The sequence below is a fragment of the Nelumbo nucifera genome, chromosome 5, assembly GCF_055504915.1.
Source record: "Nelumbo nucifera cultivar China Antique chromosome 5, China Antique-T2T, whole genome shotgun sequence".
Classification (NCBI taxonomy): Eukaryota; Viridiplantae; Streptophyta; class Magnoliopsida; order Proteales; family Nelumbonaceae; genus Nelumbo; species Nelumbo nucifera.
Genome location: NC_142653.1, coordinates 39,305,603 through 39,323,351, shown reverse-complemented (window position 1 = coordinate 39,323,351; position 17,749 = coordinate 39,305,603).

Here is a 17,749-nt window from a genome sequence, read left to right as displayed (position 1 = left end):
AATTATTATTGATTACCTTTTAGCCACGTGGCAATTTTGGTCATTATCATTGTTAATCACTCAAAAAGTGTTCTCGTGGCACGAGCCATGTTAGAAAGCTGACATGGTGAATTCGTGGATGGTTTAAAGACTGCCATTTGCATGAGATTTCTCAGTTTATAATTATATTATCTTTTTTGAATTTTGAACAACACTCCCATGTCCATGTGTGTAATAAATTAATAATTAGGGTTGTGCAACCTGGGCGGGTTAGGTTGGGTTGGACCTGATCACCTGAACCAACCTAAAGCCAGCTCTGAATTTGCCTACCCAAAAAAAAAAAAAAACAAACCAATAATTCTGAATTTTCTAAATCAAATGGCTCTGACTATCAATTGTTTGATTTCTGAACTCTGAAGTGGATGCTGGATGGTTGTTAGGATAGAAGAAAACTTCTGCATGAAAGTTCATATTTTAATGAGGATTTAGGAAATAAAGTAATTTGGAGTTTCGGACCAGGTCTAAGGTGGCGTTTGATAATCTGAAGTCTGAAATCTAAAACATAAAAGGTCTTTTAAAAGAGTTTTAAAAGTATTTAATGAAAAAGTACTTTTCTGCTTTTACAGACATCTGAATATAATAGAGTTGTTTGATAATCCAAATGTTGTGACATTTGAAATTTGTGCATTTTATTGAGAATATTATAAAATAATAGAAAAGATAAAATATTGTGAATTGATACAATAAAATATTAAAAATAATAAAAAGGTTAATAAATAATATCACAGAATAAAATAAAATTAAAAAGATAAAATAGTAAAAAATATTATAAATATAATAAAAATGTAAAAAAATAAAAGATATTAATAAAACAATAATAAAAATGAAAAATATATAAAAATATCATATAACATTATTAAAAATAATATAAAATAAGTATAAAATATAATAATAATAATAATAATAATAATAATAATAATAATAATAATAATAATGTGTTGGAACTTGAAGGTGCTAGAAAAGACAAATGGGTTCATAGGGCTTATCTTTGGATAATTCTACCTTTTCTATCAAAAAAAAACAAGTTTGGAAATTGAAGGTGCCAGAAAGATAAATGGGTTGGAAGTTGGAACCTCTAACGTTTTATTGTCTAGAGGTTTTATTGCTTTCTCTATTTGTGTTCTATTTTGTGGTAGTCAGAAGGAGAATCTTTTGCATGTTTTATACCAATGTTTTTATGCTAGAAGTGTTTGGTTCTCTTCTCCTTGGGGCATAAGAACCATCTTTGACTCTTACCAAACTTGTCTCTAGTCATTTTACATTATTATCATGATTGTAAAAGTTTTGGAACTTGTCTACAAGGTTTGAATGGTTTCCCTACCTTTTTCTTTCAAACCAAATGCAACCTAAAGAGTAGTGGAATTAGGATCATATACATATTGAATATGACTATGAATCTGATTCCATGTTACCCACAAATGCAATCAATAGATTATATATCTTCTATCTCCAGGGATTTTAACTATATTTTGTATCAAATCTGGACCTTTATCAGCCAATTTCTCTTCTGTAACTTCTGTTCATGTTAATAGATCCCTTAATAGGGCTAAACATGCCATTGTTCAAATTATGAAAGTATATGATAGGAAAACCATTTACTGGACTGTTCTTCCCTCCTGGCTTGTTAAATCAGGCTGAGCTTGGGTTTGATGAGGAGGCCTGGTTGGGTTAGTCAAGTTTGAAAGATCTTAGATAGGCTAGTCAACCCGATCCAACACGGCATGACTTGCACTTTCTCTTATGCTTAAGGCTGTGTTTGGTTGTGATGCAAATAAATTTGCACTAATGCAAAACTATGGCAGTACAAAAGATTTGAGTGTAAATTCTCACTTATTTTTGTTTCAAATTTTAGCTTATTTTATTTTATTGCAGTATAAATAAAGTAAATAACACATGAATCAAAATAAAGTAAAATCCAAAACAAAATTAAATGAGAATTTGCATTTTTATCATTTGTACTAGTGCAAATAAAATTGCACTGCAACCAAACACAACCTACGGTTCAGTTTGGAAAAATACAAATGTGTCGAGTCAAAACCTTGTATTTTGTATATATTTGTATTTATACTCTTTCCAAACTGAGTCTAAAGAACTTGCTGCATCAGCATTTTCACACACACACAAAAAAAGAAGTAAAAACTAGGGCCCATTTGGTTCATGAGAATAGGGGTCTAGAATTGGAATAAAAACTAAGGGCCCATTCCGATTCTTAACTGTATGGTTGGGTAGAATTGGAATCCTATTCCCATTCCTACTGGAATGACATTCCCTCATTTGAAGGAATGCCCCCTCCCTTGGGAATGAAATCCCAATCCAGCTTATTTTAATTCCAATTCTGATTATGAACCAAACAGACCCTAAAAACACGTTTTTAATGAAACAAAGATTCAAAATATGAATACTCTCAATATGAAAAAATTAGTTTATCAAGAATTTTTGTCAGTTAATATATTATTTATTTATTTTGGTTTGATCAGTATTTAACATATAAAACAATTGAAGTACCCAAAAGAATTTATTAATTTATGATGAGCTTGAAAATCAATACACATGTTAATATGTTATGCCACGATAAGTATTGATACTTTGAACCTTGGGTGTAAGGTCCATTCATTCATGTACAATAGAAAATGTAACAACATGTGAAAGGATGATTGAAACTAGGGGTGCTCACGGTTCGGTTAACCGAATCGTGGGGTTATTTTCTAGACCAAATCAAACTGTTCGATTTTTCAATTTATCGAAACCAAATCGATGCAACCGGTTAATTATGGTTCAGTTTTTCAGTTTTTTATGCCCTGAATATTATAAAAATGGGGGGAACCTTCCTTGTCGATGGTCTGAAGAGAGCGAACAAACTGTGAACTGAGAGTGAGAGAGATGAGTGACTGAGATTGAGAGAGAAGAGACTGAGAGAGAAGAGATTGAGAGAGATCAGTGAGTCTGAGTGTCGAGTGAGTGTTGAATGAGAGAGAGAGACTGAGAGATGAGAGATTGAGATTTCATATTCGAGAGAAGACGCCAGATACCAGTCCAAGAGAGTGAAGGCTGAATCTAAGAGGAGACGCCAACTGTCGGTGATTCAGTCGGAGGGTAGAGCACTGGAGGCCGTTGGTCTGTTGGGGAAGAAACTGAGAGTGATATTGTGAGGGACTGAGAGTGTGATTCGAAGAAACTGCTGGTGGAAAGAAAACCATCGAGACAAAAGAGAAGAAAGGGCTAAAGCTTGAAACTTCTCGATTTTCAAGACTAAGAGATTGACAGTCTTCAGTTTGGCACTCTAGCAAGGCCGAAAATTTCTCTTTCTCCTTGAAACTTTTAAAGTTTCTCTTTGAAACTTTCCATTTTTTATTTTCAAAGCTCTTTTTGAAACTTTCAAAGAGAAAGTCTGAAAAGTTTACTACCAAAAGTGTATTTCTGATTTTCAAAAAATAAAAATAAAAAATAATAATATATAATATATATAAATATTATATAAATATAGATTACTTTATATATACCAGTTTGTTTGGTTAACCACCGATTTTATTAAATGGCTAACAGAAACTATCAGTTTTTTAAGAATATCAAACTGAAACCGAACCAACTGTTCGATTAACTGATTTTTCAATTCATTTTCGATCGGTTTTTTTGCTCACCCCTAATTAAAACAATGGCCCCTTCTATCATGCTGCATTGGAAGTAAAAAAGCAGAATACTTTTTTCCTGAGTTGTCAGATCTTAATTGCAACAAAGTCTTTTTAAAAACAAGAAAAAAGACACCAAACACCACAACATCATTGCCTTTACCAAATGGCCTTATGGTAGAAACATAGTCAATATGCAATGGAAAGAAAGCAACTATGCCAAACACTATCTTGCCAAATGTACCATATATTGAACAGGGTTGCAATTCTTTTTGTTTTTGCTGTAAAAACGGCCGAACAGGGTCGCAAGTTGGGTTGCCCAATTTGAAGAATTTCAATTACATATTCCCAACCCAACCTGACCCAAATTGCACCCCCTAATTTTAACTCGTAGAACAAAACACTATATAAGTTCTATTTAATAGATGAAGCCAAAATCAACATGAACACAAAACTAGAGACATCTGCTTTTTAATGATTTAATTGGACAATGAATATCATTGGTTACCTCTTAGGCAATCTGACTTGAGAGGAAATATAATAGTGTAAATTCTAAGTTTAACCTGCTCCGGATTTGAGCTATTATGTGTCTCGGAAGGGACTATTACTCAGTGCAATGGTAAAATCCCATGCTAAGGAAGCATGAAAATGGAGGTTTGAGTATAAGAAATCCCATGTTAGGTTTGTATTGAGTCTCCTCACAAAACCCTCAATTGAAATCTGTTATAAGTGAAAAGTGTGTGACAGCATCCGGCCGCATATTGGGAATATCTCCCATACTTGTACTAGAATTCATAAGGAGTTGTTCTTGGTGTGAGACTAGATGCCCTATTCTCAGCATGTTTGCACACTTTTTTTGCTTTCAGCAGATATTGTCTCCAAAACCCCAAATAGCTGAGACCAATATTGAGTGATGGCTATGCAAATTTCTTATTAAATGGGATGCAATTCCTACAATCAATGATTAAAATATTGATACAATACATCCCATATTGGATGTATGAATATATCAATAGGGATGGCAATTTTCTCCATCCCCGACAGGGACCTGATTTCCCCGACTCCGATTATGTATATATATTATTATATAATTTATATTATATATATTAAATATATATTATTATATACATATATATCAAAACATATTTAAAAATTTTTTATAATTAAAATTTTTTATTTATTTTAAGTAAACTTATTTTTTAAATAAATATTGTTATCTAAAAAATTTCGGGGATTCGGGCTCCCACGGGGAATCCATCTCCGTCGTGGATCGGGGATGGAGGACAAGTTTTATCCCTGATGGGGATCGGGGATGGGGACGAGGGTTAATTTCATAATTGGGGTCGGGGACAGGGAATATGATCCCCGCCCCATTACCATTCCTATATACCAACACAACCGTTTTTTAAATATCTACTTTAAAATATTGGATGGGACCCTCTAATGCCTATAAAATTAAACAAGTAAAATAAAAAATGGGTATCAATCATATTAATATGCACTGATAGGGGTGTCAATTGGACTGGATTTGGTCCAATCCGATCCAGTCCAATGTGAGTCCATTATAAATGGACCAAGTCCGATCCAGTCTTATATCAATGGTCCATTGACACCTATATTCTTATCTTATATCAATGGACCAGATATTGGCTTAATCTAACCCAATCCAATATAAATTTATTACGGATGGATCAGGTCCAATCCAATCTACTAAATATTTTGGACCGGATTGGTCCAATCCAATATATATTGTTGATTCGTCCAATCCGTCCAAATTAATTTTGGACTGGACGGGGTCCAATCTAAAACCGGTCCATTGACACCCTTATCGATACCTACTTAGGGAATCAAGTATATCAATATTTTAATCTTTGACAATTGGTTTTAGCTAGGTTTAGCATTCTCTTAACGACAATGAGCAAATCCGATGATTATAAACATCTGATTTTAATACTGTTTCAGGTATATCCGCTATATTGATGGTTCTGAAATGTTCGGCCGTTTAGGAGAGGGTAAATTTACGAGGGTCCTGTAGTCATCTACAAAGTCCTTTGTCTCAAGACCTAGGACGGTAGGACCCCCTAACCTGGCCCAGACCAATATGAGATTGTGAATTATTGAGCTTGGGCTTTAAATTGGTCTCGTATCTATCCAGAATATTGGGCTCAGGAGTTGGCAAGCTGAGATATTATAGCTCTAAGATTAGGACAGGATGCTAGTTCTAAGGATTGGGCCTAGGTTGCCCATGCTCGTCCAAGCTGCATTTTACGAGTTAAGGGGATGTTTGGTACAATGGCGTTGTGTTGCAGGGGTATATTGGTTTCTTTTGGAAATCGGATGAAAGAAATAGTGTATTGGGTTGGTCAATGTAAATTTGTGAGAAATACGTGTTGCCACATCTAAGTGTCATTTCAATTAGAAAAATCATGGTTTTCAAAATCGACCGGACCGGACAGTCAGACTAAAAAAATTGGGAATTAGTCAGGCCCGTTTTCCCCTAGAATTGATATTTTGCCAAAAACCGTTGATTTAGTTAATAAACCACTGATTTGGACGTCGAACTGTCTAATGGCTTGCCCGTTTTTTATTAATTTTTTAAACTTTTATTTTTTTGTTAGAATGGACCATTCTTTTTGGTTCGAATGGTTGGACCGTTCAACCTGGGAACCGGACCCCTGACCGGTTCGTTGTTCAATTCAGTTTTAAAAACCTTGAGAAAAATGTATGTGTAAGGAAATGAATGTTTGGACTTTTTGACCAACAAAGGTATTGATGAGATGCATTCAATTCGAAACCGGATTCAGTTGGTACAAAACCCATTCAGACACCCATTATAGCCTTTACATTGGGAATATCTTTCCATGAAATAAAGCATAAAAGTACGGAGATGTTCCTGGACTGACTGAAGCCGATCTCATCTGATTCATGTCCATCTATAATAGTCCAAGGGATTTTCATCAGCTTCTTTTTTGAGGATTTTCAAAACATTTCAGGTAAAAAAAATTCTCTCACAAATTTATATTGATCAACCCAAAATACAAACGCATCACAACACCACTGTACCAAACACTCCCTTAGACTTTTAGATTGACAAGTTAAATAATTCAAATTTCAAAGTAGGTGGGGTGGGTTGTATATATGGGTTGGGCTCTTCGAAAACCAGCCCATGAAGTAGATTATGTGGGCTATGGCCTGTCTCCTGATGATCTCAGCTCTTGGGCTTTAAACAAGAAACTCCGGCCTGGCATAAACTTGGGTAAGTTCATCACGCTTTAATCCCATTCTGCCCACTTAAGCCATTTTCTCTTGGGATTAAGTTCATTAAAAAGTTGGAAGTTTTCAATCAATATAAAGATTGCAATATTGCCAATATAGACAGATTTGCCTACTTTTCCCACGTCGAGATGGAGATGAATGATATAGCCAATGCAAACAATCTATTATATAAAGGGAATAACTGATCATCCAAAGGTTAACTCCCAAATCCCAATTGCCTACTTTCTGAAAAATCAAATAAAACCTAAATAATTCATAAATCTTATTTTCCAATAAACCAAACACAGCCTTAGATCTCGTCTTTTTATATAGGGTTTCTAGAATGCGATTTTTGTTGTTATTAGAGCCGAAAAGCTACCCTTATCGGCTAATTCTTATTTAACTACCTCCTCTTGGGTTTCAGACTTTCAGTCAAATAGGTATTTTACCAAAATTGTATCTGAATTATGGTTGAAAGTATTGGTACAATTGAGACTTAGGTTCAGTTTGGAAGGAGTATAAATATAAATATGTAAAATGTAAAATCTTGTATTTTGTATATATTTGCACTATACATATTTATATTTATATTCCTTCCAAACTGAGCCTTAATTTCTTGGTACCAATTATGCTTTTAGGATGATATTTTTTTTTTTATTTTTTTTTTATAACTTTAGTTTGATACTTTACAAATAAATGTATAATAGATTAATGATGCTTTTTAATCTTTTAATCCATTAAAAAACCCTGAGTATCGGTATTATTTTTAATCAAAAGAAAGCAGCTTTATTTACTTAACGCCGTAAGATATACATGAGAGTTCCTGGCAGAATTGTAGTATATTGATAGTTTTGATTTACAAGCAAAATAAGCCAAAAATATATAGTTCGGATCAAATAGGCACAAAGTACGTTCCTGGCAAAAGAAAGCAGCTTTATTTACTTAACGCCGTAAGATATACATGAGAGTTCCTGGCAGAATTGTAGTATATTGTAAATACGTTCAATGAACACTAAGAAAATTTTTTAACCCCTGTCAGAATATTTATCAAGTGCTCATTGAACTTGCTTACTATATTGTGCCTACTAGATCTAGTCCCAGGCCCACTTTAGATCTATTACCCACAAATTGTTCCCACATCTCTAAGCACAGAACACCCTTGTGTGTATTAGGAGCATCTCCCCATAAATGGCAAGGGAGATATTCCCTGGGATCAACTGGTGGGCAGCAGATCTGAGGCCCTGTAGACCATGTTGGAAGCTGTTTAGGCAGTTGATCCAGTCTCAATTTAGGATTGAGTAGCTTAGGGCTTAGCATGACAATGTTATCCTTAAGGTTGGCTTTATGCTATGAGACTTTCATTGAACTTATTAAATCCAATTAGAAGATGAAAATTGCTATTTAGGCTGTTTTTTGTTGTGCAAATTTTGATTTCATTTATTTATTTTTTTCAAATTCTACCTTATATTGTTTGATTGAAGTACAAATGAAGTAAAATAAGATCTGAACCGGAACAAAGTAAGGCCCAAAACAAAATTAAACCAGAATTTGCATTTTCATTTGCACTCTCATGCTTTTGTACTAGTGCAAATAAAATTGTACTGCAACCAAACACAACCTTTAAGAGGCAACAATATCATTGACTATAACCAAAACAATTTCACATTATTAGAAGGCTATTTAAATAAAAAAGGTGCCAGTTTTTAATTTAAAACTAATATAAAAAGACTAAAGATTGATATATTCCTATCCTATTTTGATTCTACCTGACAGTGTGATATTGCCATTTTGGGATTTTTCTAGAAAAAAAAAACTTAGAGAAATTAGTGAAAAGGGGAACATTCTTAGAATCTATGTGATTCGCAATTGGAGTCGGAATTAGAATCCCACAGCCTATTTGGCTCAGATGGGAACTGGAATTGGAATTAGAATATGTTGGAATGGAATTTCATTCCTAAGGGAGGGGGAAGGAATGGCCATTTTCTCAAATGGGAGAATACCATTCTACCAAATTAGGAATGAAATTCTGATTCCACCCAACCAAACAGTTAGAATTAGAATATATCATTTTGATTTCAATTCTAGACCCCCATTTTCACAAACCAAACAGGCCAATAGATACTTGTGCTTTTATGTTTTGAATAAATAGATAGATAGATAGATCTTGAGTTACTTGAATGGTTGGTTTAGCCAGAGGAAGTCCTATCTAATTAAGGACCAAGTAATTCACTTGTAGCTTACTGGATGGTTTCTTAATATTTAGAGATACCCCATGATGATTCTTATGGGCTTATTGTGCTATATAAAATATGAAAAGATTGTTTCTATGACAATGGGATCTCTTGCATGCCAAAGCTCTGCATGCACTCTCCAAGTAGGGGCATTCAACCAAACATTGGGAACATCTACTTATGAATTTAGAAACATCTACAAGAGATATTCTCAATGTGCTGTTGGATTCCGTGTGCACAATGTCTTTGTTTGCAGGAGATCTAGGCTCGTTTTTATGACCCCTTAATGTTGGGTCATGATTTTTAAAACTGAATCGGTGATCGAACTGGTCAGGGGTCCGGTTATCGGTTTGAATGGTTCAACCGTTCAACCTGAACGACCGGCCTGTTCTAAAAAAAATTAGAAGTTTAAAAAACGGTTTGAATGGTTAACCAACCAATTCAGCGGTTTGCTGAAAAATCAACGGTTTTGGGGAAAAACAGAACAGGTCAGATGATCAATTCCTGGTTTTTTTTCGGTCCGGTTTTAAAAACCATGGTGTAGATTGTTCTTGTACTTGGATTAAAAGAAATTCAACAAGTTATAGTTTTGTCTCATAAATTCTTCTCCATTCACTCCCAAAAGCTTAATTATAAATACATCTATAGGAATAAACTAGGTATATTATCTTTGAGAAGTTTACAATAATGTAAATTAATCTTACAATCTTAATCAAAATAATAGCAATTTTAGAACAATGTTTTTAATGGGTCAATCCATGATATCATGAATTTAAACAAAAATAGAGAAAAGTTAGATGCATCTCTAATAATACATTTTTATTTATATTAAACAAAAAATAGACATGATAAATAAGAATTACTGTTATTAATATTGAAAATAATTAATATAATATTATATTTTTTATATTAAACAAACATAAACATGACAAATAATTTTTTTATTAATAATGAAAATGACTAAAAATGCAAAAAGAGAAAATGAGAGTAGAGGCCTGACTTATGATCTTCTGACCAGGGAGGTAGTTAAATATTGAACGTAACAGTACATATGTATGATATGGATTGGCTTTTAAATCTACCGACTTACTTGGTTCTCTAGATTGAACCAAGTAAATAGCAATACATTTTACACTCCCAATACTGAAATTGCCAACAATTGATTTTTTGGTAAGTAAATGGTTTGTGGGCCAAATGGGCCAAAAAACTGCTAGATCAACCGTGGGTTTAAAAACAAGATTCAACATTCTACTATTGTAGGCATATTAAAAATCTCACCCCCCGTAGGGCTGTTCATAAGAAGACTCAACCTGACCAAACCGACTAACTTGGACCGACCCAACCCGATTTGGTCGGGTTTTCTTCAATACTGGTCGGTTTCGGGTTGTAAAAAATTAGAAACTGATGGTTCGGGTTGGTTTCGATTTTCATGTGTGAAAACCGAAACCGACCTGAACCAAACCGACTTAGTAGTTAGTAGTTAGTTCCTAATTAGTAGTTACAACCTACTTAGTTCCTACTTAACTAAGTTGTTTCTATCCTAGTTACAACCTAACTTAATTTCTAGTATTCTAGTTAGGAATGACATTAATGGCAAGTATTGTAAGACAACTAGACAAGGAATTTTTTTGGAAAAGTTTAAAGAAAAGAATCAAAGGATCCTAGTTTCTATGGTCTTTTACACCAAATAGGCAACCAATTACAATTATAATTAGGTGTCATTTTTTACTTAAATTAGAAGGTTTCTTGAAATATACAAATTTCAGTCTTCTTTCTCTAATATAATTTGACTTCCCCTCAACTCAAGCACAATCTCTAATACAATTTGACTCTCAAGCATGGTTGAACTTAGAGTCGAAACCGACCCAAACTGACCCAACTCGATTCAAACCTACCAAGTTGGTTTTGCTTAACACAGGGTCGGGTCAGTTGGAAAAATCTTAGTAAACCGACCCAACTCGACCCGTGAACAATCCTACCCCCCCCAAATAAAAAGGGTAAATGACAAACCCCCCTAGCATTCATTTGCAACAAAAACCTCTTAAACTTTTATTTTGCAACAAATACCCCCGAGCCATTAAAGCCAAGATTTTTAGAATTGAATTGAACAACAAACCGTTTAGTGGTCCGGTTCCCGGGTCAAACGGTCCGACCGTTTGAACTGAATGAACAGTCTGTTTTGAAAAAAAAATTAAAAATTAAAAAAACGAACAAAAACCATTGGATGGTTCGAATGGTTCGACCACCTGAGTCAGTTGTTTGCTAACCAAATCAACGGTTTTTGGCCAAAAGACGATTTTGGGGTAAAACGGAACAAGTTCTTGGTTTTTTTGGTCTGACCATCCGGTCCAGTCTAGTTTTGAAAACATTAATTAAAGCAGTGACAAAATGTATTAAATTATCAAAATGCCCACCTAAACTTTCCTTATTTTTCTTTTCCTTGCCCTTTTTTCTTGCTATGTTTGGTTTGAAAGAAAGGTAAGGAAAGGAAGGGAAAAGTAAGGAAACCTATACAAACCATGTACACATTTCCCTTTCTTTTCCTTCAAACCAAACATAGCCTTAAGCCCTAATTGACCAAAAATACCTCCATCTCCAAATGAAACCAACTAAAATAACAAGACTCGTTTCATTTGCATAAAAAAAGGGAAAATTCCCAATTAGTACCCTATACTTTGGGCCTAGTGACACTTTGGTCCCAAAACTTTAAAATATGACAATTCAGTATCTTAACTTTCAAAATGTTCTTGAATCACAGCTACAGAAAAGACCAAACATAACGAAAAAGCAGGATCAAGGACCCTTTGGTTGACCCACCTAAAGTCCGTTCGTGTTGTCTCCATTGCACTATTGGGTCTCTAATGCTTGTGGAATGGAAGAATCACCATTGCTGCTCTCTTTCTTTCTGCGCTGGTGCAGATGTCTTCATGTATGTTGGACAATGCTGAGATGGTTGTCATTGGTCGCACAGAAACATGACTCAATTGTTGGAAAGTTTCAAATGCAACCCAAACCCATCGGGTTTGGGGTTGTTCAGAATTGCTTTGGTTCAATCTTGATTTATGAGGACGAAGATGATAAATTAATAAATTTATATCTATTAGAAATAAACCTCCACCATTTCGTTTGAATATTGAATCTAACCAGAAATATGCATGCAAGAATCTATTGGAGCAATTGAGTGGACTTCAATGCTATATTTAGAATTAATCGAATCATAAATCATTTAACAAAATAAGAAAAGTGTAATTTGAGGATTAAAAAAATTAAAAACTGAATAAAAATCTTTGAACTCTAACAAAAGATGTATTTATCGTAAAGTGAAAGTTTAAGGGGTCTTTATCACAAATAGAAATTTAGGAGGTATTTATCATGCACTAACCCCATAATATGGTGGGATCTTTATAATTTTAACAAAAAAGAAAAAAAAATACAACTTGCACCATCCAAACGCCCCTCATTGGGGAGCAGACAATCTTGACCATTAATATATATGAGGAGTTTCTTTTTTCCTTGAAAGTTCGAGTAGTGCACTTTTATTAGTTGAATATGCTTTTAAGTAGCAATCAAATTGCTTATGGTCGTAAGATCAATGTCAATACAAAGTCGCATGCCCAATAGCTCTCTACCTTTTCCTTTTAATGTAATGGAGAGAGAGAGAGGTAGCAGAGATGAGTAGGTGGGAGATCTTTCTCCTCATGTCTCTGTAACCTTGAGAATGACATTCATGAGCCACCTTTATTTTGAGATAATACAAACTATTTGTCTTATCATTATATCTCTATCAAAAAGCTTTACAGTGGACGTTACGTGGTTTCTTTCTTTAAAGAAATATTTCTTAAAGCAAAAGCATAAGCAAACATAAACTAGACGCCATGAGAGTGGATCCTCCTATCCTTTGGGGAACCTCCCTCATATAATTTTTTTTAGGCCCCTCTCATGTATAAAGGTGTTTATGTCTCTTCCGTATACTTGTTAAGGGTGTTTAAGTCCTATTTCGATTATTAATCGGGACCAAGGTTTTCAAAACCAACCCGGACAACGAACCGGTTAGGGGTCCGGTTCTCGGGTTGAATTGTTCGAATGGTTTAACCACTTGGGTTAGCGGTTTGCTGATCAAATCAATGTTTTTTGGCAAAAATTCGGTTTTGGGAAAAAACAGAACTAGTCACCTGACTAGTTCCCGTTTTCCGGTTCAACCGTCTAGTCCGGTCCGGTTTTAAAAATCATGATTGAGACAATATGAAGGAACCAGAACTGAACCAATCAGTAATCAGGACAATCGGGTCTGACCTAATTAGACCCGATTATACTTGGTACTTATAATTATCAACAATAATAATAATTTAAAGGGAAATTGTCAAAAACTCACCATGAGTTTTCAGTATTTCTCTTAAACTCACCACAACTTTTCAAAATGTCTAAAACTCTCCATGTCACTAACTTGACGTTAAAGAGACTAATGGCTGTTAATATATTACCATTTTAACCTTCATAGAAAATGTAAAATATAGACATATATTTAAATATTTAAATATGAAAAAAAGAAAAAAGTTCAAATATAAATTACATAAAAACACAGAAACTGCAAAAAATATAAAAAATTGTAGAAATTTCACACAAAAATAAAAAAAAATATTTTCAAATTATAGAAACTATAAAAATTGAAAAACAATATCAGAAAATAAAAATTGTAGAAAAAACACAAAAAATTATAGAAAAACACAGAAATTGCAAATAAATAACAAAAAATACAAGAAGTTTTATAGGTTGTAGAAAATAGAAAAATAGAAAAATGTAAAAAAAAAACAGAAATTGTAAAAAACATTAGAAATTATAACAAAACACTAAAATGTAAAAAAAAAAAGAAAATTGAAAAATGAAAAAGACCCTTTTCCTCTAACTCGCCATTCAAGGGTGATTTGGTCATAAAAATTGTTATTTATGCTGACATGGACACCTCTGTTAAGAAACATTAACGGTGCACTAACGGAAGGTGAGTTTTGGAAAATAAAAACTTAGTGACATGGTGAGTTTTAGACGTTTTAAAAAGTTGTGGTGAGTTTAAGAGAAGTGCTGAAAACTCATGGTGAGTTTTAGACAAATTCCCTAATTTAAAATTGTATTTTGATAATATAATGTTAATTAAACTAAAGCTAGATATAATTATTTTTGGGATAATGTGTGTTTTCAGTTATAATTATTTTATCTATTATTTATAAAATTTATTCTTTTAGATATAAATATAACAAAACTTTAAAAAACCAAGAAATCTCTATATATTATTAATTATATAATTGTTTCAAAACAACAAGAACTTACCCCAGCCCATTTATTAATTGGAACAAAGTCTCAGAATCAACATTGTCAATTCGGTCAGTTTGAATCTACAAGTAAACCTGACCCATTGACAGCCTTAGTTCTAGTTGGTTGAAGAATGTATATATTGTAACTTAAAAATCTTCCTTTTTTGGGATAATGGGGTACATATATTTGGGGAAGCTATCCTATGCTAATTTTCTATGTGCAGATGTAAATGATATTGTTATTGCTCAAATTCAAATCAGAATATTATAAGGAGATCATCTATATATCTATCTATAACGCTGGTCTATAGTCGTGCGTTGTGTGAGCATTAAATGGAATCGCACAATAACCCAAGATTTTTAACACTGGTTCAAGCAGATGACCTGTTCCAACTTAAAAAAAAAGCAACCAAAAACCAGTGTCCGAGTTGTCGGTTTGACTCCTCGGGTCAGTGGGTCATTGACCAAATCAATTGTTTTTGACCAAAAAACGATTTTGGGTGAAACGGAACTAGATACTTGACCAGTTCTTAGTTTTTCTAGTTCGATCATTTGGTTTGGTCTGATTTTGAAAACCATGCAATAACCTCATTGCATAATTCCCACGATTTAGTCTCCTCCTCCTCCTCCATCTCCTATCTCTCTCTCTCTCTCTCTCTGTTTTCCCATCTTTCTCTCCCTCTATTTATGTTGTTGTGGGTTGTGTGCTTTGAAACCCTGCTAGGCAGAGGGGCAGAGCCATGGAGGTCGGAGGATGAGGGGTGGTGGCTGGTGATGGTGGTTGCCCGGGTGATGATGGCGTCACGAGGAAGGGAGGATTAGGGTTAGGGTTTGAAAGTTGAAACTTGAAAGGAAATGGAGAGTGGATACTTCGAATGCCTCATTTCTCAATTCTGAAATTGTATTTTTACTTTTTTAATCTTTATATATATATATATATATATATATATATATATAATCGGTTCAGATATTTATCGAATCGGATCAATGCATATCCGAATTCGATCCGATAATTTAATCGGTAAAAACATGGTATTCGAATTCAACCAAATATCCGATTCGAATTATCCAAATTCGATTCGGTTATGCCAAATCTTGGATTCGAATTTGGATTTTCGAATACCGTTTATAGACCTAGATGGAAGTAGGGCTATAATTGAGTCAGATTCAATGCACATCCGAATCTGGTCCTATTAATGAAATCATAAATTCAAATTAGATTGAATTAAGGAATTTCATATTGGATTCATATCCTTTTAGACTTGGATTAGATTTGGATTTAAACTAACTCCACCCTATATTTTTAAATTAAATGAATAAATTTAAAAAACTAAAAATTAAATTACTTTTTAAATTATATCTAATCAATTATTATAAATATGAAATATTGAATTTATTATATATAAATTTATATAGTATAATATATAAAACCATATTTTATATTATAAATAATTTTTTAAATTATATATACATCTATATATATACTAAAACACAATAGTCTAAAAATTTTCTCCTTTTTTTGAATTTTTTATTTTTTATATTCTATATCATTTTTGAAACAACTAATGAGATTCTTTCATTCTCTATACAAAATTATCTAAAATATCTCTCTCTCTCTCTCTCTCTCTCACACACACACACACACACACAATAACCTAAATAAGAGTCCGGATCTCCTACCCACATTAATCACAGCCACACATGGAGAACATCTCATCCTCTGCATAGTATTATGTAGGGGGAGACGGGGGATAGTGTATTGTGGGTAGGCGTGGGCAGGGTTCTCGTGGGCAGGAGATCTGGAATCCCTAAATAATATCCTCTCCTAAGCTATTAATTCTTATTCATCTCCTAAATTATCTCTAATTCTTATTTATCCTCTCCTCCACTTTTTATCTATATCTATATAAAGAGAGTTTGAATTAAAAAACTAAATATTGTTTAAATATTATAAAAAATTATACAATAACTTTCAAAATTTTATTAAAAACATAAAAATAATAATTATAATAGATTTAATATTATTGATATTAGTAATAATTTTATAATTTTATAAAATTCATCAAAAAATTATGATTTTCTGGATTATTCAATATTTCAAAACGGGAATATCTTTCAGCACAACGACGAATTTTAGGTCCAAGCTACAGTTGGCGGTTACAAAATATTTTTGGACTAATTGTTTGTTGTCGAGTGAGTTGGGAATTGAACTTAGCTGAATGCGATGGTTGTTCAGTGGGCTATAGAACCAATGATAATGTTTCATGCTAGTAATAAATTCATAGGCCCCATTGCATAAAGGGTCCTGTCACCGTCTCTACTCCTTGGATAGGAGGATGAAAAGTCAATGGCATGTTTTGAAATTTCAATAAACAGTCAAAGGGTAATTTTGACTGTCAAAGAGCTGGGGGGTCTTGGGTGGCTGTTTAGTGGGCTGTGGAACCAATGGTAATGCCCACACCAGTGAAAAATTACATAGGGCCCACAATGAAAAATTGAAGGGTTAAGTACACTGCAGCACAATGCAAAATTCTGAAATACAGCCCCCATGCATAGTCTACTAGTAGCTGCCCCCCATAAACTGCATCCTGCCCGTGGATTTGACATCAATCCACAGTCAGGATTCATCCTCCCTGTATGGTGGGGCTACAAAATTCTGAACTGGACTGATCAGTTATTCTCCCAAAATTAAATGGTTGTGGGTCCTACGTATTTTTATGGGACCACAATCAAATAGGCTAGTTTGATATGGTGAAGGAGACACTTCACACATGCTCTTAGTTGAGTGAGTCTAGAAGTCCCGATCACCTGCCAATACAACACGTTCCAATCAAGTTGGTAGAAGGTTGGAACATGTTATCAACTGCCAACAAAATACATTCCAACACCACACATTTCATGCATGATAGGTTCCACTTTTATGGTGGACCCCAATTTCATAGTGAGATGTATGTGTCAGATCAAATTGGTAGGGTGTTAGAATGTGTCTAGTTGAGTTTGTTGGCAGGAGATCCCAACTCTAGTTGAGTTTGTTTCTAAATGGCACTATAGTTAAACTACCTACACAAACAATAATTCAAATTAGATAATAGGGCGGCACATGGAAACAAGTGCTAGAGGGAAAAAAGAAACATTTTTTTTCTACTTAACTTGTGTGGTTGTTTGTTAACTAAAAATAGTAATTAGACGAAAAAAAGAAGGGTAAATTACAAATAGGTACCATGTACTTTGGGTGTAGTGACAGATAAGTACCCTGAACTTTCAATTGCAATAGTGGAGTACCTTGGACTTT